This window comes from Pteropus vampyrus, unplaced genomic scaffold (genome assembly GCF_000151845.1).
Source record: "Pteropus vampyrus isolate Shadow unplaced genomic scaffold, Pvam_2.0 Scaffold84, whole genome shotgun sequence".
Taxonomy (NCBI): domain Eukaryota; kingdom Metazoa; phylum Chordata; class Mammalia; order Chiroptera; family Pteropodidae; genus Pteropus; species Pteropus vampyrus.
In genome coordinates this window covers 3,756,017-3,781,247 of record NW_011888865.1, presented here as the reverse complement: position 1 = coordinate 3,781,247, position 25,231 = coordinate 3,756,017, and the positions used below count along the sequence as shown (strand labels likewise).

The following is a 25,231-nucleotide window of genomic DNA, read 5'->3' as shown; positions in this document are numbered from 1 at the left end:
TGTGAGTGGTAATTGTGTTCTCTGTCTTACCTAGAATAAATAGATGGAGTTTCTTATGTACTTATAACAAGATTGAAACCTTTTTGGCCTTTTATTCCAAATTTTTTTTTTTTATTAGTTTTTTGTTGTTCTTGGTTTTGGGGGGAAAAATTAAAGGCCTTAAAAACAAAATTGCAAAATAAGAATAAAAAGAGAGGAAGAGCTTTATGCAAACAAAAGGAAATGAGATCACATATGTATTTCTCCAATTTATGGTAGGCAAGGCCTCCTAAATTGTGCCAAACTGGTTTTCTCCTGCTGTAGTTTGGGAAAAGGTAGTTAAGAGACAAGAGAAAAATCACTAAGATAAGAAGAAAAAAAAGTCCCATGAAGTCAAGGAACTGTGTCTGTCTTGTTCACTTTGCATCTCCCAGCATCAAGGGCAGAGCTAGTTTTAGGCCTTAGATAAAGACTAAATGGAAGAAGAAAGGAATGGAAGGAGAGCAAAAGTGTCACACAGAGTCACTCTCACTCTTTCTTTTAGATCTATCAAATCTTTCTAACAGTTTCAGAAATGATAAAATAATTTTCAAAATGTTCAGTTCCTTTTATATACTGGGCTTTTTTTTCTGCCAGAAACAACTTTGAATTTCTTTGAAATTGGAATATGCAATGTTTTCTGTCCTGAGTCTGATGGTTTATGTAGAGAAGACAATTATGGATGTTCTGCATGTAAAAGCAGGATCAGTAGAAAATAAGTTCTGGACTTAAAATCAGGCTCTGTTGCTTATCATGTGACATAGAGCAGGGTCCTTAACTGCTTTCACCATCGGTTTCGTTAAAATGGTATTACTATGGACTGAATGCTGTGCTCCCCATAAATTTATATTTTGAAGTCTTAATCCCTAGTATTTTGGTATTTGGAGGTGGGGGCCTATGGGGCATTATTATTAGATTAGATTACGAAGGTGGGCCCTCATGACAAGGTTAATGCCTTTATAAAAAGAGAAACAGAGGAGATCTCTCTCTCTCTTTCTCTTTCTCTTTCTCTCACTCTCTCTTCCCCTCTCGCTCTCCCCGCTTCTCCATATTCATGCATCAAGGAAAAGCTATGTGAGGATACAAAAAGACAGCTGTTTGCAAAACAGGAAGCGGCCCCTCACTAGATAAAAAATCTGCTGGCACCTCGATCTTGGACTTCTCACACTTCAGACTGTGAGAAATAAATGCATGCTGTTTAAGACACCCAGTCTATGGTATTTCGTTATAGCAGCACAAATGGACCAACAGATATATTCAGATTATTGCAAAGGTTAATGAGGTGATGCATATAAAATTATTAAGACCTTAGCCAGCACATGGTAAGTACTCATAAAAGTTAATGTTATATTATGGTATTGTAATTGTTATATTATTATTTTAATTTTTATAATTTGACACAGTTCACTTCTCACTGATGAAAGTAAAGAACTAGGATGTGAGAAATTATCAATAGTACAAGGAGCCCATAGGGGTAGATACAACTTTACTGTCCTTTGACCAGCCTTTTATTTCAAACTGAAATCTAACCGGGCTTGGTTCAGCCTGCCTGTAGTCCCACTGTGATTGTGGATTGGGGATTAGATGTTTTAAGGTAATACTAGTCCCTATGCCATCCTTCAGGTACCCAATCCTATCACAAGGTGATAAGTTTCTTGAAATTCTTATTCTTTAGAATATAATCAAACAAATAGGAAACATCGTGAATGAAAGAAGACTTCTTTCTTTAAATATTTGCCTTAGGGATCTTTATTACTCCAAGGGAGATTACAAAATGGGGCAGGGAGGGGGTATGTGGAGAGAGGACCCAGGTCTTTCTCCTGGTTAAACACATCCACAAATGATTTAGAGTTTAAATATGGAAAGATTTTAGACTAATCTCCATTTAGGTTAACTATCTTGAGAAAATTGTTGCTAAGTCAAAAATAATATAAAATCCCCCTTAAAACATCCTTAAGTATTAATTTGCTGGGGCTGCCATAACAAAATACTGGTTGGCTTAAACAACAGAAATGTATTTTCTCACAGTCATGGAGGCTGGAAGTCCAAGATCAAGGTGCCGGCAGAGCCGATTTCCTCTGAGGTCTCTCTCTTTGGTGTGCAGATGGCCATACTCTCTATGTGTCCTAATATCCTCTTCTTGTACAGGCACCAGTCCTATTGAATTAGCCTCTCTCCACTTATGACCTCATTTAACCTTAATTCCCTTATTAAAGACCTTATCTCCAAATACGGTTACATTCTTAGGAACTGGGGGTTGAGATTTCAACATATGAATATGGGAATGGAGGTAAGGGATACAAATTAGACAGTATCACTTATTAATGAGTCTATTAAATGGTCCAAAAATGCCTTTCGAGTTACCCTCAAGAGTACACATCACCTCCCCCAAAAACCAAGTAAACACCAAATTTCGAAGAGCAGCTGAATTTCCTTTTGAGTTCATAACACAATATCATAGCCAGAGTGTCCAGGAAACACACACTGAGAATCTGATTTGCATGTATGAGCTTTACTGGAGGGTCTTCTTGGTAACACTTGTGAAGGATGCGCAAAACAGGACTGGACGGAAAGAGAAGCCGAACTGTGAGAAAGTTGCAACAGAAAACTTTTTCTGATCCTTTAGGACTTTTGAGCTAGATAACTTTTCAGGATTGTCTCCTTTTGAAGTAATTGTTCCCCTTTATATCTCTGAATCAGAAATGAGTCTCATGGATGGGGAGTACCTTGGACAAGGCAGCCTCCTTGTACTTACCACAGTCTATTCTCTGTACTGTTTGGATCCAGATACTTCATATACTGAGTTTACTCTATGAGAAGTAGCTGATCCAAGATTTTGATAGGTCTTTTTCCAAAGAAAACATTTCCCTTGCTCTTGGCAAGCACGCTTGGCTTTGCTCATCTCGATAGTTTACCTACTGATTGAGATCCAGAGCTTCATCTCAGAACAGTCTGAGCTCCTAGTCACCGTGTCTCTTATGTTCCGTGACTACTGCACTTGTTCATTTTCTGTCATGATGGGGCAGGGAGGTACCAAAAGACACTCCAGTGATTCACCCAGTGGCAGTCATTATGGCCATGGTGTATTGGCATCTCTTCCTCTTCCCAATGACTGGGTGAATTATACATGCTAGGGTAGTGGTTCTTTTCCTTGCTTGCCAATCTCTTCACCCAAGGAGCCTAAAGTAACTGAATGATGGCCAAAGCTTAAAGTTTATTAGAATATTTGCTGTGCCCACTTCTGGAAGCATCCCTCTTTGGAAACCAAGATATCTAGAGCTACAGAACCCAGGTGAGACACTTAGAATGATGGTTGCTGAACAGATACATTCTAATGACTGAAGACACGGTACCACTTCACTGATTAAAGATGTTTACTGAATCCTAGAGAATGACATCCCATCCTTGCAGGAGATTGTACCTAAGCTAATATCTCAGTTGTGCTTTCAAGATGTTGCCCCATTACTCTATAAGGCTGACAGCTTCTGGAATATGCAGTATGTGACAGAACCAGTGAATCCTCTGTATATGTAACCACTGCCACACCTCTTTGGCTGGTCATCGAATTCCTTGATCTAGGGATTATGCAGGATCCCATGTTGGTACATCACTCTGTGAGCCTTTATTTAGTGGTTCCAGCTGAGGTTTTATGGGCAAGAAAGACACATGGAATACATGTTGATATCAGAATAAATTGTTGCCCCTTTCAAAGCAAAAGACGTACAACACAGACAATGTGCCATCAAGTAGCTGGTTGGACTCCTTGAATAATACTTGACCTTGGTCTCTGTTGCTGAACGTTTTTGGACAATGAGAGTCCAAGCTGTTGGACCCATACATAAGCAATAGCTACTCTCTTCATGAGCCTATTGTGCCAGCAGTGGGGTGGCCATTGACAAAGAATGGCTGATATCAAGTGGTTGGTTGGTGTCTCCTCTGTGGTGGAGTCTGATAAGCTTTAACATGCAACACAAAGCTCTTTTCACACTTTGATGGAGATAAAGTCTAGAAAGTGAGGGAAGTTTTGTAACTCTAAACCTTGCTTGGGGTCTGATTCCACAATGAGTGTTTTATTATATACTTAAAAAAAAAAAATGCTTCAGTGAAAAGTCAGGTCCAGAGTTTCTGTTTCTATCTACATGTCTGTCTTTTTCACAAACAATTTGATGAATGTACCAAATAGACTATCTTAAACTGCCCAAACTGTCATCCCAAATCTTTTAGACATCATAATCAAGAATAACCCTTAGAGAATAACTAATCCAACTATTTCATTTGTCAGAATAGGAAATTAACACATAGGAGAAATGATTTATCTGGTTGTCGTTAATAAGCCTCAGTTTTCTGCACCTATAAACTTGAAACAACAGTAGTTCCTACTCATAGGTTATAACTATTTCTAGAATATTGAAGCTAATAGGGACCCAAGACCATATAGCTAGAAGATAAATGGAGAGAGGAGTTGATATTAGGACGAATGGTTACCATTCCTTCAATCTATTCAATGTACTATACATTTAAAATTTCTACTTCTAAAAACTTTAAAGTTCAGTAAAATAGACCATTGATTGACTCAGCAAATACTTATTGATGCCTCATCTGTAATAAGCACAATGCCAAGCCATGGAAATTCAGCTACTTTCATGTCACCTGCAATCTACTTGTAAGGATTTACATTGATCAAATGATCACAAAGTAAATTTAAAAATGCAATTGTGATAAGTGCTCTGAAATAGAGAAATGTGGTTTCATGAATGTGCATATTGGAATTGACCTAATCACGGAGGTCATGGAAGATTTTGCTAAGGTAATGTCTACCACATAGAGATATGAAACTTTAATGGCATTAACTGGATGAGAAAATTTTTAAAAAGGGGTATTCAAGGCAGAGGGAACAATATATACTGAGACTCTTTTACAGAAGAAGACATGGCACATAGAGAGGATTTAAAGGTGGTTATTCTGAATGGAGGGGAGAAAACAAATGGGAGTGTGCAGCATAGTAGGGCTTCAGGGGTAAGCAAGGGACAGACCATACAGGGTCACGTTCAGGACTTTTGTTTTTACCCTGAGAGAACTTACTAAGTCGTTTAAATCATGAAAGGATGTAATATGATTTAGGTCTCATAGCTGCCCTATGGAAAAGGGATTGGCAGAGGACAGGACTGGATAACAATAGATAGTTATAGAGCTATTTCAAATGTTTTGATAAAAGGTGAGGATAGCATGATTAGACTCAGCTGATAGAGCTGGAGAAAAGTGGATGGATTTGAAAAGTATTTAGAGAATAAAACAGCACTAGATGTTAGATTATATATGGGAAAGAAGATATCTAGGATGATTTTCTAGGTTTTTGGTTAGTATAACTGAATGGAAGTAGTGCCAAGGCAGACACATATGAACATTTCCAGGCAGAACATGATTAAATGTTTAATGAGTTAACTTGCACGCAAAGAGAATTCTATGAATTTAGAGCCTTGGTATTCAATATGGTCCTTAATTTTGGAATTGTCGATCCGATAAGAAATTGATGAAAGTTATGAAATGAAACCTCTGTCTAGAGAAAAGCACTTTGCACCGACTCACAATTTTACATATATTTTATGGGTCAGCTGCATCCATGTAAACTTTAATTCACATGGCATTTATGCAGGACATGGATCTGGGGCAAAAAAGGCTCTGCCAAATCTTTATTCTATAATGTGTACTCCATTGCTTCACTTGCACACTATACCACACAGTTGGAAGATAGGGAACATGACTTCGCAGGGCGGCTACAGTTATCCACTTATTGTATTTTACTGTTGGTTAACAAATGAGTATCTAGTGAGTACTTGAGAAACACTATCCTAATCCTCACAGGGTATCACAAAACATAAATGCTCCTCTGGGAACCTCTACAAAAGCACATCAATCCTTATTGACAGGACCAAATACAAGGGTCGCTCTGGCAACTACTGCAGGGGCGGGGCCAGGGGTGGGGCGCGAATCAGCTCTCCTTCAGAGAAAAACTGTCTTTTGTCAGCTCCTTTTCACATTCCTGGCTTCCTGTGGCCTTGGGAGGAAAATAAAATATTTCCTTCCCCAGGGAAAGAGCCATTTGGATGCAGCTGCGTTTGAAAGAGAATTGCTGACTTAGGATTTGATTCCATGATGAGCATTTTATAAACATACTATATATAGCAATTATATACACTACATACTGTATCCACATGAGACATAAATTATATGCTAAATCAGCTCCTGTGCCAATCCAGAAATAATGGAAAAGAGAGTAAGTGCTTAAATCGCAGCTGGCAGGCTTAGAAGAAAAAATATTTTAAAGAAAAATCACATACAAGGAGATACAGTATCACCTTCTCCAGAGTCTTTTAAAATTACACAATCATCTGACATGAAATTTAACCATAGTCTTCTCTGGAGTTTAGCAGTAAGTTTGATGAAGTTCAAAGATTTCTTCTATTTATCTCATTCAAAGGTAGTAATTCCAAATACATATTGAGGGCTTACTACATGCCAAATACTGTGTAAGAACTTTACATACATTACCCCATTTAATCTTCACCATTCTAAGTATAGGTACTATTATAAAACCCATCTTACTGAGGAACAAGCTGAAACTCAGAAATGTCACATACTTTTCCCAGTGACACTCAATCATCAAATATCCAATGCCATAATCAAATCCGAGTGTTTCTGACTTAGAACACCCAAGTGCTCTCTTATTAATTAACATTCACCGAGACCATACATCCCGCCACAGTGAAAATAATGATGAGTAGTTTAATATCCAAGTCATTCATCATTCTTACGCATTATAGTCATACAACTACCAAAGATATGGGTTGATTTCTTGAAAACTAAATTACAAATATTCTTTCAGAAGCATTGTAATTGAAAGACACAGGAAAACCCCAGCAGAAAATAGTCAAATATGAAAAGCAAGTTTAATTTAAGTCACCATGGTAGAATCATATCAATGCTTTTTGGTAATAGGAAATACAGAATTGCTTGGAATATGGAGGAATTCCTTTAAAAAAATACCATAGTTATTTCCTAAAAATACTGACCTGGCACCTTTCAAAGCAGTGATATGATCATACAAAGTAGAAATATGCTCTTGTGTGAAAGTTTCCTCTTGGAGAATTTAAGTATTTAGTCTTAGAAAGCAAGTAGGACAGCTGCACTCTACAAATAATGGAAGTACATATTTGGAAGATGGCTAAGTTAAAAAGTGGTCAAGCAGCAATTTTTTCAACATCTAAGAACTGCACATTTTTTAAAGATAAATCATTCCTACGTGTTACATAATCATTTCTAGAGGTTGTTAAATTACAATCAGACAAGTCCTTCTGGCCTCCTGAAAATATATTTGATAGAAATTAAGAGGCATGCAAATTCTATGCTATCTTCTTTCTCCTTGTCAGATATCACACCTAGATGGCTGCAAATAATCCCTCCCGATTACTCTATAGCCTTTGATCCAGACACATAACTTATCTCTGAACTCAGCCATTAAACTGGCAGAAGGCCAAAGTTTTTATGGTTAAATTCAGAGCTCATTTAAGAGCAGATACTTCATCAAGAAACATAAAAATATTTCTCTTTGCAGATCCTAGTTTGTCACTTAATCTTCAAGAAACATACAGCATTCTAGCACATTCATAGACAGAAATAGTTCATCTTTCCCAAGAGTTACATATAATCAACAGTCTAAGATGATTTGATAGCCATAAATATTCATATTTATATAATAAAAAAACCCATAACATTGCTTTCTAAAAGACCAAGAGAGTACATTCCTGAATAGTCCTCAGCTGTATGGTCATGATGGCCTTCTGATTGTTCAATCATACATTTAAAGGCATTTAGGGCCCTGAAGCAATGCTGGTTTAGTTTGAAGCTTTTTCAGGCTTGTTAGCCTGATCCCAGCATTAGAAGCTTTAAGAAGGGTGGAACTGGAAATGAAATTATGCCCAGTGTTCTTTCCACCCTCTGACATTCTTAGTATACATTTATACCACTTCACTTAAACTTTGCACATCCCTTCACTTAAATCTATACTTTTTTTGTGCTATTCATTGTACTTGCCTGTGATGTTCTCTCCTGCTCCACAAATCCCTATGAGGCTCTCCCTATACTAATATCCTCTAGCAATACAATAGACGACTAAATGTATTTAATAGGTCCAGTTCACTCAAAGAAAACTCAATACACAGGCATTTGATCTCACCAAGCTGATAAATCAGAAATAGATTATTTAATAAAACTCAAAATCATACCTTGTGAAGGAAGCTCTCTGATTATTCAGCATACCCCCTTATCTAGTCACAGTGGTAGTAGAAATTGTCAAAATATAAATATATATATATATATATATATCATAGCTACTACTTATTGAGTTCTGTAAACTGGGTACTATTATCCCCAACATGAAGATGAGGAAACCAAGGGTAAGAGAATTTAGGTAACTTATTTAGATCAAGAAAGAATTAGGACTAAACCTATGTTTTACTCCACAGTGTTCTTAATCATTCCAGTATTCCATCTCCTCAGGACTCGCTTACAAAGTTCACATTCAGCTGTTACTCTGCCTAAAATGACCTTCCCTCTCTTTTATCACTCAGATATTGTTTATTGAGAATGTTTCTTTCCTATGCTTAATATTTCTTTCCTAAAAGGGAGCTTAATTAATGTGGCTCTTGGCTTCTCTCTAAGGAGGTAGGATGACTTCTCTGACTGGTATATTTGGAAAGAATAACTTGGATGGGCTCATCTTTACCTTCTTCTGTGGGGAGTGATCCTTCTTTTAGAGCAAGAATTGTTCTAGGTTTCTAAGTCTTATGTGTGCAGCCTATCCATGTGGAGAGCTATGTCCAGTCCAGTGCTACCATGGTAGGCGGGCAAGTCTGACTAGCTCCGGGGATCAGTTTTAAGAAGCCCACTGGTCTCTCCATTAGACTAGTCTCTCAGCTCAGTGTCATTAGTAATTATGGTGATATTTTGCCCCATACTGTTACTGTTTATTTCTCAGCTTTTTCAGAATTGGGCAGGGATGAGGGGTGTGGTTTGAGAATCCCCACCCCCAGCTTTAGATTCTACTTCCTGAAAAGCTTTTCCCAAACCCCAAATCCAGAAATCACCTTTCCCTTTCTCATCCTCATAATACGTTGTATTTCCATACTAGCCTTTAAAACAAGTTTCCTTATATCAGTGACATGTTTTACTACTACCTATGTAAAACCTACAGAGGCTTGGAATTTTTTCTCATCCATTTGTCTGTGTACCTCACACAAAACCTAATTAGTGTTTTGCAAATCGTAGAACCTCAAAAAGACGTTCATTGAATTGAATTGTTTCTAGGTCATGTCATTTTTTTGTGTAGCTTTAAACTTTTTAAATAAATTTACACTTTCCTGAATTCCCCAGGTGGTTAAAAGCTGTAGGAGATAAAAACTCCACTTTCTCTCCTCTGCAGTAGACCACTCGGTGCAGTGAATCAAGCCCAGCAGAGAAACTAAAATTGCTGGCCTTCTGACTGGCAGTGAGCTAACAACTGTTTCCATTAGTAGAATTGCCTGTTTGCCTCTCCTTGCATTCACTCTGATTACTCATCCTACACCGGCCCCCAGGTGCAACCATCATGAAAGCTTGCCCTAGAATTAAGAAAAGAGACTTGGCATCTCAGAAATGATAACACCCCCATGTTTGAAGCTGAAGAATCTTCAGAAGCAGCTAGGAGCTAGTTGCCATTAACTCTATTACCGGCAAAAGGAAACCTAGCATTTTTCATTGAAAATGGAATATTGTTGCATATCTTCAGTTTTATTCCAAATGAATATGAGTGTGATAATGTTTCTGAAGCAATAAATTTAACACCTAGCATTTGAAGAGGTTGCACTTACTGCCAAAGCACTAATTAAACTCTACAGATGAGAGAATAAGTGACTCACTAGAGGTCACAGAGAACATCAGTGACAGGGCTTTTGTATGTTGTAAGGGCCTTGTATGAAGGTTGCGCTTTGTTCATTCAGCATTATTTTTTATGTGAAATTCATTTTGTGGCTAATCATAATCCAATTCATTCATTTACTCATTCATTCATTCACCCTTCCAGGCCTTAATATATTCAAAGAGCTCTTACTGAGTTCTTATACTATATAAAACTCAATAGGAGGTGCTAGAGATGGAGATAGACTATCTTTCTTGACCTTAAGGAGCCACTAGGGAAGTAGAGATCAGAAAAGGAATTATTAGAGTACTTACGCTATGAGATGAGGGTGCTAGGGAAGATAACAGAGGATTTCCAACCATCCTGGGGTATAGGAAAATCCCTTTAAAAAGATCAGGTGTGAGCTGAACATTGAGGGCTTTTGCAGGAGTTATTCAGAGACAAAAGAAAATGGTGCAGAGCTTTCAGTGTTTCTAGAGCAGAGTATTCCTTGGAGAGAGCTATAACATATAAGAACTGAATAAAAGCTGATGCCATATTATGAAGAGTCTCATAGGCCATGATAAGTAATCTGAGCTGCCTCAAGCAGAAGGATGATGTCATCAACTGCATCATAAAAAGTTTATTTTGGAATCTGGAATAGATTGTAGGCTGTCGTAATATTTTTGTCCAATAAGAATGGAGAAGACACTTGTTTGAGGGATATTTAGGATACAGTAAAAGACTTGGTCATGATTAACTGCCTGTTTATTAGGGTTCATAGGAAAGGTCATAGGAAAGGCAGTATAAGAGAAGTTGAGAACTGTGAATAACTCTTAAAATTTTGGCTTAAATAGCTGGGTGGTTGGTAATATCTATTACCAGCATTAGGAAAGACAGGACATTATGGAAGTATGGTGAAATAAATGATAAACCTAGATGTTGAGATTGAAGTGTTTGAGGAGTATCTAGGTTGTGGTGGGCAGACATATAAATAGCAGTTGAGGAGTATGGTCAGGATGTATAAAAGAGTCATCAATATAGAGATAGTGGTTGAAATTATGAATGTAGATGGAATCTTTTCTACATGTAACCATATTTCTAATTGCTTCATAGATAGTGTTCTTACTTCTAATAAGAAGATCATTCTTGGCTCTTCCTAGATGACTGAGCAAAGTAACTATTATTCTTTTGAAATACCAAACACCAGAATTATGACAAATCTACTCATTATTCTTAGAAATATAGAAAAATTACTACATGGATAAGTACAATAATTAAAATATAGTAAAATGTGATCCTTCTTCCAGTAATCGAGAAAATAATGAAACTATGGTCACAGTAGAAAAGGTATTTGACTCAAGCCCCTATTTAACTTTATTAGAAATGTAATATCTGTCCTACACCACCTTTTAGGCTGCTCTCCTCATCCTCCTGTCTTCCCATCCTATCATCCCATGCCATTTGCAGAACTGCATGGCAGTTTTAGCCCTTTCTTCAAGTGTCGGTGGCAACTTATTTAAAGAAGACGGGGTCTTCTTTGTGTTCAACAATCTTTACATATTAGGTTAAATTAAGTAAACTTGTATATGTGCTTGTTTTAAATTGGTTCTCTTCCAAACTCCACATATGCAAGTTCTATTTGTAAAACTAACCCAAATCATCAAGCAGAGAGATGAATAAAGATGTGAGGCCAAAATTGAATGTGCATTTAATGATTGTAGAATTTGCCTTCAGGGTTTAATTCAGGCAACATGCCTGACCTGGAAACCTTCCATGGCCTCTCTCACTCCCAGACCCTGATACAGAAGGGCACTTCTCCACACTACACCAGAACAACTTGTATCTCTGTGACTAGAGTGACAGTTCCTTGAGGGCAGGAACCATGCCATTCATCATGTAGTTGCCTCAGTACCTAATGTGACATCAAATCCGAAATAGAAATTTAGTTGTTTATCTATTAATGCCAAACCATGATACGTCATATGAATTAGAAACTAGTTCTTTTAAAAAATTGTAATTCATTGTAGAATTCATCTTTTAAAAAAAGATAAAACATTGTGAAAAAAACATCATTGGAGAATTGCATATAATATCTTATTTTAATGAATGAATCTATTTCATTACATCACTTTCTTCAAGGTTTATATTATGCCTTCCCACAATGATGGAGTTTCTCTTCTCTCCCCGTACCCCCCCAACCCCCCCAAAATAGATTGAGCTCTGTTCAATAAAATATGGGCTATTAAGTTAGAATTAAATATTCTGAATCATATATCTGAAAATCAGGGTCAAGAATTCTAAATTTTATATTCTAAAACTATTTCTGTTGTATAAAAAGTTGTTTTAACCATATAGAAAACAAAAAATAACACTATGATGCCTTACATATACATTTCTGTTATATATGCTGAACTGTACTCTTATCTGCATTAATAAATTGACTGCTACACAAGAATCATCTCTATGTTACCAGACCTTAGCACAATTCTTTATCAGCACCTCTCTTGCTGTACTGTGCATTTGTTTTCATGTTATTTATCCAGCTGGCTAATGAGCTCCTAAAGTACAGGCTGTTTGGATTTCTCAGGACCTATGATGGTGTCTGGCATAAAGAAAGAACTTCAAACATGTCTCCTCAATTAAGGAAAAAACAAAAGTGCTTCTTTAGATTAAGTGCAGTGGGACCATTTATTCCTCCCCAGATGAGTCTCTGCTAGTGTCTGATGGTCATCTGTATCACCGTGCTCCACAGCTGGGACTCTGTTTTCATGCCAAGAGCAGTACACAGGAAGGAAGCCAGTGAAGGGTCATAAACTGATGTCAGACACCAGGAGGAACAGGCACAACATCAGCGTTGAAGGGGTAGAAGGAAAACAGAGCTGGGAATCAGAAAGTGATCTGCTAAAGCTGAGCGTGGATGCAAGTGAGAACAGTGCCTAAGGGACTGTCTGAGATCCAGATCCAGAGAGGTTAGAGAGTTACGAAACTGAAGAAAACCAGCAAGCATAATTTGCAGTGTGTAAGTTCCTCACTGTAGCCAAACAGGCCCCTAATGAACCAGGCTTTCTTATTGTTTATATGGTTTCCTCCACCTATAATGTGCTTTCATTACCTCAATTTTTCACTATTTTTGTACAGACCCGTACATCTCAGATATTCTCTGAGAAGTCTTAACAAATACTTCAAAACTAGGTTGAGTGCCCTTCCTACAAGTTCATATTGTTCTTTGTGCTACCTAACTCATCACAGTGAATGGAAATTGCCCATTCAGGGATCTGTTTTACTAACTTTTCTCAAAGTTACACTTATTCACTGTTCCCAAAGCCTGACACAGTGCCTCATACAGAATAGGCATTTGATAAATATTTGTTGAATAAAATATGGAGGAATGTTTTGTTTTTAAATATGGACAAAAATATTGAAACAATGAGTTGTTCTTTCAGTGTCACAGCAGTTTCTAATATTCATTTATTCAACAAATATTTATCAAGTGCCAGGTACTGTACTAGATAGTGTGAGCATCACATTATGAAATTTTATCTTATGCATTCAATGGACCTTTCACTTAGTGTTTGTTTTGTATGAGTGATTTTTGTACTTTAACATTAAAATTATAACTAACCATGTAAAGGTGGTATTTTTATCCCACATTTTGCAGATGGTGAAAGCGAGTTTCATGGAAGCTAACTGTTCAAGGTCTAATCTAATAAAATGAGGATGTGGCCAGACTCAAACTCAGATCTGTCTGATTCAAAGACAATTCTTTTTCTGCTATGTATCTATGAATACTACATACAGTTAATATAATTCTCTCATCTGGTGAGCAAGTAAAATATAGAGATTATGTTCCTTTTTGATATATTTGCGATTAGTGAATAAAATATTTGGGTAATTTTGTTTCCTTGAGAAATTGTCTATATAACCGAAAAAAAATAATCTCAGGATAAGTAAAAAGTTTTCTAGTTGGATTTTCCTATGTGCCTTAAAAATTGATTTTCACTAGGCTATATTTAACTATTAAATCAAATAGACTTTATTAAAATATAAGAAGTCCTACTTTGGGTCAATATTTTATGTATGCTATTGAGTTTGTACTGAAACTTGGAGAATATCATTCTGAGTTGGACTTCCTACGGCCTGAGCATTAGAAAATAACTTGTTCATTGCAAATATGCACTTTAATTATAGCTACTGGGAATAAAATAATTTAAAATTAAATACAATTAAAGAAAATTGAAAGAGACTGTATAACAAGTAAAGTAGAGGTTAAGATACAAACTTTATCCACTATTTAGTGCCTTTATTACCTTTATTTATATATTGAATGATCTGATTCTAAGAGTTGAAATCTTTAGTATTTAAGTCCAGTACTGAAGGTAGATCTTTACAGAGCTTCATTTCACAGATCTATAATCATACCTGTCTCACTGCCCTTCTCTTTTCTCATTCAAGACCTTTTCAAATGACCCAGCCTATTTGACCACTTAATGTGAATGACTATGTATGTGAAAATGCCTGTGAATGTAGTTAAATATACATAGTGAAGGAAAGGAAAAGATTAAAAATTAAATCAAGACTAAAATTAAATATTTGAGACTTCTGAATAGGCTGTTTTAGGGTAGAAGAAAGATTGCAATTGTCAGCAAAGTTTGGATTTGACTCTCAGTACTATTTCTATCTTGTAACTTAGATAAAATCTTTAAAGTTTCCTACTTTTTCTTTATCTACTATATAGTAATACTAACAGTTAATCAGCAGGAGTACACTGATGAATTATTTAATAATATTGGTGAAGGGCTTTTCTAAATATAAAGTACCATGCCATACATATTGAATTGAAAATTCCCATTTTTTTACCAGTGAAAAAATATAAAAATATATTTAGATGTAAAGTAGGTATAATTTGTTTTCCACCATCATGTATAGATAGATGTGGAATACATATTTTTTAATGATGAATTTCTGATATGGCTTTTCTACTGTGGGAAAACCTAAACCTAGAGTTATACCAGAGCCTCATTTAGATTGTGGAACTAGGGAAGGCTTTAAGGGTGAAAGGCCTTGCCCAGTGATCAAATGTAGGCCAGATAAAATGATGAGGAAAGAGCAGAGTTTGGGAAAGAAGATAACATGTCTAGGCAAACTGAATAGAAAGTACAGAAGCTTCCAGATGGGACTTTTGTGTGAGTGTCTAGTAGAGTAGGTAAAACTAAAACATAACTGTTACTAGAAAGCAAAATCTACTCAGTGCCAGGGCAGTGCCATGAGTTAGATAGGAAATGGACAATTTGAGGAGAGTTTTTGAAGAAGAATCACTTCCAGCTGAGCAATTAGGGAGGAAGCTGTGGACATATGTGGAGGGTGCAGAGAAGGAGGAGAAGGTAAAAGGAGGAAGGAGGCTCTGTGAAAAAGCACAGTTTTGTCCTATGCTCTTTGTTTCATATATATATTTTTTTTTCTTGTGGTTTTGAAGGCCATTTCTATTGCTGCTGATTCTGAAATGTGTTGTCTCCAGACTGGACCTCTTTCCTTGATCTCCAGACTCGTTTATTTAAGCTGCTTTCTCAACATCTCAACTTGAATATCTAATAGACATTTTAAATGTAGCATATTAATATAGATAACTTGATCTGTGTCTCTAAAGCTTGCTCCATTCCCAGATATCTCCACTTTAATTATATTTCTACCATTCATCCTTCAAGCAAAAAATCTTTGGGTTCACCTCTACTCTCTATTTATAACTCCTCATATCCAATCCAATAGCAAATTGTACTGTGTTTCGGCTTCAAAATATAGTGCAATAACTGGTACCAATATTTATGCCTCTCAATTCAAGCCATCTTCATCTCTTACCTGGACTAGTATATTAGGTCTCACATCACATTTAGAATGAAATGACCTACAAATCCAACGTGATCAGATCCCCCTCTACCTCTTCAAAGTAATCTCTTACTACTCTCCTATTTCTTCATTATGTTTCAGCTACATTGTTCCTTATTCTATCCTTAGAACATACTGATACTTATTTCTTCATCAGAGTCCTTGTATATCCCATTTTCTCTGCCCAGATTTTTTATTCCCAGACGTTCATATCACTCTAGCTAGGTACACAATCCCTTCCACCATTATTATCTAATCCACTGCACTTTAGTCTCTTTTATTATAGCACATATTACTACCTAAAGTTATATGCATGTATATTTGTTTTTGCTGCCAATCCCTCTGAAAGAGCTCCATGAGAGTAGGCACTCTTCTTATCTCTTGCCACCACTAATTTTCCAGTGCCTAAGCAAGTGGGACATCACATAATAGGGCTCATTAAATATTTTTGTTGTTGTTTTTGACTGATTTTTTCCTATATAATCAATTTTTGTGTATCCATAAATGTCGAATCTTGCATGAGAGCACATAAAGCTATTTTCAAATTACCCACTATAAAAGAATTTATATGAAAAACTAATTTCAAAATAATAAAATTTATTAAGCTATTTTGAGTGAATATTAGTGACTTTGAGGACAATGCCAATTGACAGGCTCCATTCTGGTAATTCTATGCATAGCTTATCACATTACACCTAGGGAATCTAGCATATTATAGTCTAGCAGGAGCTAAACAAATAAAAACAAACAAATAACCATAAATACATACATAAATTTAACAGGTGCAATGTAAACTGCTAAGGTAATAGAAGATGACTGCGTGCATTGATTTCCCTGGTGACACTTAGTGGGAAGGACCTCTTGGTAAAGGAATAGAGTTCAAGTTGAGTAATTAGGAAAACATCAGGGTTTTACAAAGGCCCATACCTCATGGGGTCATGACAATACCATTAATGAACCACAGTATGAAATTAATGCACTTCCTTGTGGGGACAATGATTCCCTGAAACCTGCCTGTGGTGGCATTATAGTTATGATTCATTTTCATAAATTGTTAGGAGGGAAAGTACCTTGTAAATAAAGTATGGAAACTTTATTAATAACATAATGCTTATGCGAGTTGGGAGGAAAGTATCTTGCTTTTGTTTAGAGGTGGAAATTAACTCTTTAAGGTAGTAATGAAATTGAAATAATTTAAAATGTTCAATATGTCTATGGCCGTGCCACCCTGAACATGCCTGATCCCATCTGGCCTGGTTAGTACTTGGGTGGGAGACCACCTAGGAAGACCAATCAATCAATCAATCAATCAATCAATAATAAAATGCTCAGTACAAAATGGTTACCCGAAAAATCAGTTGATTAAAAAGACTATTCAATTTAAACCCCAGTAAGCTATTGAGCAGGTATAGTGAACCAAACAATTAAGAAATATTGAGAAAAAGAGAAAGAAGGGAAAGAGGGAGGAAAGGAAGAAATAAAAGAGGGAGGGAGAAAGAGAGAAAGGAAGGAAGGAAGTTTCCTTTAATTCATGGAAATCACAAATTAGTGGTAGTTTATACAAATAAACACCTGACTATACTCTGTCCAACTGTGATTAGCGAAAACTGCATTAACAGATATACAATCAAGTCATCATAAGCAGATGTATGAAAAATTGATTCATTTTTGAGAGTAAATCAAGGATTGGGTAATGTGTCAGAAAGTAATTAATGTCAGAATATGTCCTTAAAGGATAACTAGGATTTAAAGAGGAAAAAAAAATGGTGCACAAACATTTTTCGGATGTTGAATAACTGATACTCTGGTGTAGTTTCCTTAAAGTTAACTAATAGGTCGCCCTGTATATTATTGCTATGCATGATTACATCTAATACCATTCCTGATTATGGTCAATGTTTACTTTTTTTCTGATTTGAATCATAAGCTCCATATTTTTATTAAAATCATTATTCTCCAAGGCTAAATTGTTGCTAAATTTTTATATTATATTCACAAGAAAGTTGCTCAATGATGCTTGCATCTTTCAGGCTCTGCCTCCTTACTTCAGCCAACTTCCCAGAAGCCCCATAGACATATACTGATACATAGGGAAATACATGATCTATTCTTAAATTCAATAAGTAAACTAGGGCCTTGTGTCCTAGTTTACTTATTGAATTTAAATTAAAAAGTAATCATAAATCTTAAATTGTGCTAACAATATTGGAAATCTTGGCATTCTATGTGGGCACCAGATTTTTCATATGTAAATATGTGGTAGTACTTTTGGTGGCTACAATTTGGATCGTTTAATGAGTAGGTGAAAAGTAATCACCGTGGAATGGTTAGATTTTTCCAAAAAAGAGCATGTAATATGAATAACAAAAAGAGAACTCAACCTCTAGTTTATAGACAACAGGGGAAATATAATCCAGAAATGAAAAGGAAGAAAAAGAGTCAAAAAAGTAGTTCCAAGCCCAATAACACTGAATCATGAAACCAGAGAGGAAGGAGTTTTAAGAAAGGGTTCCAGAGATGTCAAAGGGAAAAAGGACAGACATCACACACAAAAAAAATTATGTCAGCGTTTATTTACTTGAAGAGATTTTTGTAAGAGGTACAAAAAGGAAGATGACTTTTAAAAGTCGAGAAAGTGGAAGTATAAGATGTGCTCCATTAATACAAGTTTGAAAGTTAATAAAAAGGAATAAATATGACATAACAGGAGGAAATAAGAGCAAGTTAAGACTGCTGTTTTGTTGTTGTTGTTGTTGTTTGTTTTTGTTTTTTAACATGTTGAGACCTGTGCGAATCTGAAGATCCAGGAAAAGAGAGAAGGCAAAGAGAATAATTGAAATGCTGACAAAGGTTTTGAGAACAGGTCCATTCAAGACTCCTAAAGAGGAGGGTCTGAGATCTAGAGACAATGAAAGGCATTGAATCTCAGACTTAGAATCAGTCACGAGGATATCTTACAAAAGCCACAGTCTTGCAAAAGCTCCGTAATTATATCTCATCTATAATTCTCAGCTAGCTTTTTCACAAAGTGTTTAACACCATGATGAATTTTTGATTCCTAAATTTGTTCCAGTATACTCTCTTCCTTTTGTTAGGTGATATAGGCCTCTTCATTCAGGAGGTCTTTCAATCCAGCTCTAGGTTGAAAAAATATCTTATAGATTAAAAAGCAGGCTTTTCAAGGACCACTTATGAGTTAGGCAAGATATTTATATCATGAGGTACTCCTGACAGACCAGAACCCATATCATTCTGCCTTTTCCATCTTCCTTGTATACCTCCTTCTGAGTGCTTTTCAGACCATCAGGAAGGCTCAAGAGGAAAATGGTGAGAGTGATGTGATAGAAGTGAGATGTAGACATGATGAAAGATCAAGAAAGTGTGAAATTTTGGCTTAATGCTGAGAGTGTCACTGCAGATACTGCTCATAGAATACCAGTATAGCATCTGGCAAGCTAAGGCTTGAATAAGGATAATAAACTTGGTTTATGTAAGTAAATTAATAGTTTAATTATTGAAACTATAGCAATTCTCAGGTCTTTGAGTTTTTTTTATTTATTAAATAGATGAAAAAGGTGAAGAATGAGGAAAGTAATATGAAACAGGGTTAAGGAAGTGAGTTTCAACTTCAAAATCTCGGAAACAGAAAAGTGCCTTACTTAAAATGGATTCATTTAGTTTGTATTTTACTGACTTTAATTAATAGAAATCGAGTATGCTAAAGCTAAGTGTTATTGATAGAGATATCCCTCAGAATAATGACACTTGCTTTCAACTTATCTTCCACATAGTTTCTAAATAATTTAATCTGTCTTCCCTCCCAACTTCTAAATTGAAGGGGCTAACACTATCATTTGAGTCCCACGACATAGTGATACATGAAGCCAACTCTACGATTTGACTTCCTAGTAATATAAGAGAAAGGTGGATGGATATGTGCATGGATGGATGGAAAGAAGGATGGATAGATGGATGGATAGATACACACACACTTGCATACATACATACATACACTTACCAAGCTAGTTTGTATTTGATTTCTTTTATAACCGATAGTCCTGACTGCTCATTCTCAGAGTAATGTCTCCAGTGCAAACTCTTTTGAATTTCAAACTGGTATTTCTAACATCTCTACTTGTATATTAGAAAGTCGCCATAGTTAAAATATAATTCATAACTTTCTTCCCAAAACGGATTATTCTCCGTGTACCTTCTCACAATGACTGGTACAACTAGCCCTATATTTGTTTAAGCAAGAGATTTTAAGTCATATAATCCTCTATTTTCTACGTGTAGCCAACAAACCTGAAAATCCCAGTTCTATTCCTCACCATCCTCAAATTTCTTCACTACTTTCCATCTCCATTATCACCATCTAAGCTACAGTGACCTCCCTCATGAATCAGTGCAATTACATCTTAATTTGCAACTGCGTCCCTTAGTTTGCCTTTCACCACTAATTTTTTTATATTTTAACTAGTATACAGAGTGATGTTTCTAAAATGCAAATATGATCCTGCCATTGCTTATTTGAAACTCTTCTGTGACTTTTCATTGTTCTTAGGGAAAAGACTAAAATATTTAAAATGCTCTGCAAGGTTCCTATAAGGCATCTTGTGTCACTCTCCCGCTCATTCTCTGCCCTGGCTTTCTTTCATATCTTTAAATGAACCATGCTCCTTCCTACCTTAAGGGCTTCAAATACAGGCTTCAATAGAATATTCCTTCCCAGGATACTGCTTTACTGGTAATTATTATTAGCATATTTCTTGTTAATTATCACTTCTGAGCTCAGAGTAAACATTTACGTCCTCATCAAAATATTACTGGCCCCTAGACAGGGGGTCAAATTTATATAACCCTTTCTTCATGGTTGTATATATTTCCCTCATTAAAAATTATTATGCGATCTTGGTATTAATGTTTTACTCAGTATTATGGCATATAATATATATATTTTTTTGTTATATGGCATGCTTCCTATCTGAATTCATTGACTGACATAGGAATTCCTAAATAAATGAGTTGACAAAGTTAATAAATAAATGAGAAATAATTAGCCAAATGCTAAGTATGATAAAAGGCTGAAAAATGAATGCTGATGGCCAGTGGACTAAAGAAGCAATAATTTAGATGGTGTGGTTCATATAAGGGACAATTGTAGAAACGTTCAGAATGGCAGGACCAGTTAAAAGTTCATCATGTTTGTAAGTCCACATTGTTTTGTATATTGTGATTTTTAATTTGTGAAGAATTAAAGATATATAGTATTGCTATTACTAATTTGTTTTGATACAAATAACAGATAATTCAACATAGATTGACTTCATCATTAAAGAGGAATTTTTAGTTCATGTAATTAAAAAATCCATGTGGTCAGGTTTTAGGCATGACATGACCAGGTCTCTGAATCCATTTCTTTGTGACTCTCCATGTTCTAGCTTCACTCTCAGGTTAGTTTCTCCCTCATGGTGGATGAGTAGCAATTAGCAGCTCTACAACCTCATAATATTGTCCAGAGGGAGAAAGAAAATATCTGTGTCCCATAGTTCCCAGCAAAGGTTCTGACTAAGCCAGGAGAAATATAAATTCTTATTATATTGGCTAAGATTACCTAAAGCAATAACCGTGGCAATAGGAGAGATCGCCCTAATTTACCAAGGCCAATCGCAACTCATCTCTGCAGTTAAAACATGTCTTTACTGCAGGAAATTACATGAGTGAATGTTGAAAGGGAAAACACTACCCACTATAAGTCAGGGCTTCTAGATAATGCTGCAAATGTACAATTGAATAAAAATTATACACACACACACACACACACACACACACAAATATGTACATATATATATATATGCCTTCTATTTACATAAATGTATATAGTAAATTAACTTCATTGGACATTAACATAAGTAAAAATATGAATTATAGATTGTCCACTAATAAAAGATTTTAAAGGGTTATTAATTCATTTCTGTAACAACTTATCATCTCATTATTCTAACTGCACTTCCACAGCTTTCAAGTATTTTTCAAGCAGTTAAATAATCAGAAATTATTTTCATTTTTTAAATATAAATTGCTTTTTTATAATTCCAGATGAATACCTACTGAGTTCTTTCAACAAAAATGTCCTTGTCTTGGCCACCATTTGACCACAAGAATTAAATGCAGTGCCTAGAACACAGTAGGTGCTAAATAAATAGGTGTTGATTATATGAATGGATTAACTTCAGCTTTAAAAATCCATTAACTTATCAAGTCTATAAATTGCAGTTTAAAAATAATCACTTCCATTATATATATAGCAGCTTGATAACAATAGAGTAATTGAATTGAGGAATTCACTGTGTCTCAGTCACTTTTTCATTTCAAAATTTATCAACAAAATTGAAAATATACTCTCTGAAATACACTTTTCTAGGCAATAAGTAATTATTCTTTCTATACTTCCTTTAGCATCCTGTGCATATAGAAACCATAGCCCTTATAATGTTTAATTTATCATCCATTAATTCAACAAATGTTTATTCAGTGTTTACTATTTTCCAAGTACTGAGATATAAATATAACAAAGATATAATACCTGCCCCCAAGGATCTTAGGTGTGTAAGGGATGTGCGTGAAGGTAGATAAAGAATGTCTTATATATGTCATTGTAATTCAAATGGTAGCATAGACATATAGTAGTTACCCAATAAACATTTGTTATGTTTACAAATAATTCATTAAAGACTGAATTAATAATGTGCTTTGAAGAATTTTATAGCTCCTCTGAAAAGGTTGAAAGTGAGAGTCCAGTCAATTATGGTTACACAATCAATCGATTATGGGACTAAAACACTGAATTAGATAGACTAAATTTTAAGTGTGTTACAATAAAATTTAAGACATTAAATTAAGTTTTATGAAATAGTGGTAACTTCCCTAAAGGATAAAATACTTTGATTTACCTAATGATTTTTGTTGCCAAGTTCTTTGTTAGAATTAACCTCAGGGCTTTTATCCAAGGGTTCATGAAACCAGAGCTGCAGTTCCTAGGACCTGAGGTTTCTCACTCTTTAAACACACTGTGATTGATTCTCTTATATGTAAGGATGCCCAGACCCTCAATTGTAGCCATCTGTTATTCTGCATTTCCACACTCAATTCACATGTCCCTGTATTTAGCCCTCTATGTGGTCACGTTCAACTCCAAAGTCTTTCCTTTTGTTAATTCAACAAACATTTATAGAATACCTATTAAGTGCAAAGATCATTACTTGACTCTGTATGTGAGGGATGTGGAAGAATGAGTCCAGTTTTTGAATTCTGGATTACTTGAGAGAGATCTAGAAAGGGCAAGTAGAAAAAAAGATGAGTTTAATTTTAAGTATAGAGTTTCAGAAGAGAATGGGACATATTGATAGAACGATCTGGTAAATAGTTATAATTGTTGGACAGAACCTTTGGAGAGAGTTCAGATCTTCATGGAGGCAATAGTTAAGACAGAATTCTTACTTCCACTCACACATGCCATGAAAAATGTACATTCTTTTACCTCATGGTCCCTTTATCTTAAAAAAAATCATATTTTTCTCAATCTATATAAAAGCTATGAATACATAAAAATGCAGTTCAAGTTCTTTCTTTTTCTTTAAAGCCTGACAGGATGATCCTCATTCCTTTAAATTCCCCCTACTGTTGAACTTCTCTTCTTGTGTGCATCAAACACTTGCCATTTACTTATAAATAGCCTTAGGTTGTTTTAAATTATTTTGTGTACCAAAAGTTTATCGACCAAGAAGATTTTAATCTTCTTGAAGACAGAAAATATTACTTCCCCTCCCAAATCCCCTACAGGCCTGAAAGCTCAGCATATCCTCCAAAATCTTTATCCACTTAAATTGCTAGCATATCTCTTTTCCTTATAAGAAAGCCCTTCCTCTTCAACAATTACCACACTCCTTTTGATTATTCAGCATTAGGAAGTCTCTGTTTATTGACAAGCAATGAATAAAGTGCTGGGGCTAGGGACCTAAACACTATTCATAAGAATTTCACTTTCTTGAAGAAGAGAGGCATATTAACTATTGAAATGCTAAATTGAAATTAAGCAAAGAATGTTTAAGGTACAAAAATGCATATCTCTTTCAGACAGGTGAGATCATAAAAGACTTAGAAGGCATCCGAAATGAAGTGAGAAGAACAGGTAGAAGTTAGTAAGATGAAAAGAAGAAAGGTGGAACTAAACAAACATGATTGATTATTAAAACTGGAGGTAGGGAGAATTAGTAAGAAGAAACCATGATAGCTTCTAGGGAGAAACTTGAAGAAATCAAAGCACACAGAAAAAAAAACAAAAAAACAAACAAACAAACAAAAAAAACCAGGAGAATGATGGGAGATAATAATGGGCAAGGACAACAGCATGAAGATTCTTATGGACTTTTTTGAGGAGTCTGGACTTTATTTAAAGGCAGAGAAAGCCAAGGAGAATGTTTAGGCACAGATGTAATATCATTAAAGTTGTGTTGTATAATCTCACAAATAACAGCAAAAGAAGACCAGTACTATCTATTCCAAGCAAGAAAGGAGGAGTTCCTAAATAAATCCAACACTGGGGTGGTTGTGGGAAAAGGAGCAGGTTCCCAAGATAGAAAGGACATGGCATCACCATGACTTTGTCCCTAGAAGTGGGAGATCCCTGGTAAGGAAGAGTGACATCAGACCTTCCTTAAGACTCTCGTTCGAACAATTAGAGGAATAATGGTAGCACCCATCTAGAGACGTACATCAGAGAGGGCAATAGTTGCTGTCAGGGAAAATGATAAATATAATAGTTTTGAATAAGTTATATTGGAGGTACCCCTGGGTCGAGCTATCTCATAGGTGTTGAATACTCTGATCTAGAACTCAGGAAGAATAACAAAGCTGGAGGCAGAAATTTAGAAGTAATTGGATAAAAACGGTAATTGGAGTCATAGGATGAAATGTATAAGAGACTGTATAAAAGTGCGGGTAAGAAATACCAAAGACAACTCCCCAGGGAACACCAATCCCTAAGGTGCAGGAATAGGAAGAGAGGCCCACTTGCAGAATCCCAGAGAATGAAGCCAGGGCAGTGAGGAAGCCACAGGATAAGAGATTTTCCAGGAGGAAGTGGTCAATCACATAAAATGCAGTAGAGGTCAGTGACCCTCAGCACTTCTTCCCTACCAAAATATGTTCTAGAATGATTCTCTAATTCATTCGGATATTTCTTAGATGCAGCATATAAACAAGATCTGCGGATTCTTCTCTCCCACTTCTCTGAATCTTCTCAATGTTCTCTCTGTAAGTCTATACCTTGCCCTCACATCTGCTCTTTTCAAATACTGCAACACAGTCCAACAACCTGTGGCACATAAATGCTTGTTA

General features: G+C 35.7%; 1 protein-coding gene across 1 annotated transcript in view; it reads left to right on the top strand.

Moving 5' to 3' along the window:
- GRM5 (glutamate metabotropic receptor 5) overlaps positions 1 to 25,231 on the top strand; it is a 418,657-nt gene that overhangs the window by 258,665 nt on the left and 134,761 nt on the right. The gene's annotated exons all lie outside the window — the stretch shown is intronic.